The sequence below is a fragment of the Nannospalax galili genome, unplaced genomic scaffold (genome assembly GCF_000622305.1).
Source record: "Nannospalax galili isolate Female #2095 unplaced genomic scaffold, S.galili_v1.0 scaffold693, whole genome shotgun sequence".
In the NCBI taxonomy this organism is placed as follows: domain Eukaryota; kingdom Metazoa; phylum Chordata; class Mammalia; order Rodentia; family Spalacidae; genus Nannospalax; species Nannospalax galili.
In genome coordinates, this window is record NW_008332653.1 from 379,622 (window position 1) to 381,711 (window position 2,090).

General features: G+C 50.2%; 1 pseudogene; it reads right to left on the reverse strand.

Annotated features, from left to right (window-relative positions):
• Nucleotides 1–1,368: 1,368 nt before the first annotated feature.
• On the reverse strand, nt 1,369–1,797 carry LOC103729525 (annotated as a pseudogene).
• Between the last annotated feature and the right edge of the window lie 293 nt (nt 1,798–2,090).

The following is a 2,090-nucleotide window of genomic DNA, read 5'->3' on the forward strand; positions in this document are numbered from 1 at the left end:
ATGACCATTGCTACGGGTAAGAAGACATGCAAGTGAGGTGAGATAACCGCCCAGGGTAACTTATTTTCATAGGGAGAATCACAAGGGGAAAGGGACATATAGCTAGCATTCTCCACGTTAGCCTTTGATCTGCAGATTAAATTGGATAAAAGACAGGATGACAAGGAGGTATTGGCTTCCCGTTTCTTATGGCTGTGGGACCTAAAGGAAGAGAGTTAAGGTAGAGTTGTGGTAAAAAGCCTCCCCTGGGATCCAAAGACTTGGAACCCATGGGAAGAACTGGAGATGATGTACATATGACCTTTACAATAGAAGAAAGAAAAAGCCATAGTTCTCCATGCAGATGGGGGCCTTGATAATGGCCCAGGCAGGGAGTCTTCCGTCTCTGAGCTGCTTGAGGTGAAAGGACTTTTTAAAAAAAAGATTTTGCATGTAGAAATTTTTTTCTGTTAGGAGTTTATTTATTAGATAACCCACATGACAGAGGGCTCGTGGTGTAAGATTAAGTAGCTTAACAGTTTAGACTCAGAGTAGGACATGGAGAAAACGGCAGTTGGAGTTAGAAATAAGCTTGGGGCAGCAAAGCTGCTTGGCAGACCTGGAGAATCAGGATACAACCAGGAACTTTCCTCCCTACAAGGAGGTTCATGAACCAGCCCTGCACCCTGCTTTTGGTTGCTCCAGAGGCCAGAGACCCAGGGGACAAAGGCCATTCCTTATCACACATCCCTTCAACATCGACCCTCATCTGTCACATGAGCTCAACCCAGAGGACATAGATCCTGCTGTCTGCCAAGGCTGAGGGAGGGGAAACACTGGGGCTGAAGAGCCAGGAGGAGTCACATTACACTAACTGCCAAAGAAGGTGAGGGAACCGGAGGCCGAGGTGAGAGCAGGAGAGAGCTGACGTGAGTGTAGAAGGAACGGTATGGCTTGGAGGAGTGGGGCAAGGTCTTCACTCCAACTTCAGTGGCTTGTACTTTAATACAGGGCACAGAGGAAACCATGGAAACTTTCAAAAGAAGAAGGATGGGGCCAAGTATTTGCAAGGTATGCCAGGTATGTACCACTAGAGGTCAAGTGAGGGCTGAATGTACAGCACAAGTCGGGTGGAGACACAGAAGGAACACTGGTGATGCCTGCAGGAAACTGGACCGGAGACTTCATGGACATGTCATGGTGACAGTGAGAGTTTCAGTTGCTCCTTCAAGGCAGGATCCACCGCTGGAGGCAAATCCTCGGCCTTCAGGACAACTGCATGGGCCTCCCGGAGGAGCTCCTTTCCCACGGCAGCTTCCACACGCTGTTACCATGCAGCCAGTTTGGGTCGGCTTTCAAAGATTTTGTGACCGGCACTGACAGGATGCATCAGCTCTCTGTGATGGCCAACAAGTCAGCCACGGAGATATGGGATCCCCTAAGAAAGGCCTGGTCCTGCAGGAAGTTGTCCTCCAGCATCTGCAGGCATCTGTCCAGTTCACCCAAAGTGGCTGCCAACATCTCAGGAGCTATTGGCTGGCCCAGGAACGAAGGGAACATCATCTTTTGCCACATGGCCCTGGTGCAACAACTTCTCAGGGTTGTGTGCTGCCAGGACAAGTACTCATCCACACCGGCTCGAGACTGCAGGACCTGGGGGTACCAGTGGTCTGGGGCCTTGTACTTGCAACTCAAATATAGCAGGATGGCCGCACTCTCAGCCAAAGTGAAGTCCTCATCCTTCAAGGCTGGCGCCTTCCTTAGGGGGTTTACCTTGGCAAAGGCATCAATGTAGTGCTGGCCCTTAAGCAGCTCCATGGTGTGCAACTGGAAGGAGAGGCTGTTCTTCTTGGCAAAGATCTAGACAGCATGCCAGGGCTGGGACATCAAGTCCAGGTAGAGCTCCAGACCCATGGAGGAGGCTGTAGGGGTGACAGACCTAGGAGGTGGGAGAACACACTAGGGGTACGAAGGCAGGAGCAGCAACCGGCCAAAGGGTCTTAGGCGGTCAGTGCTGCCAAACGCATGTAGAAATTTTTTTATTAATTTATTTCTTGAGTCCAGAATTTCATACAATATATTTTGATCATATTCGGACCCTCTGCTCCTCT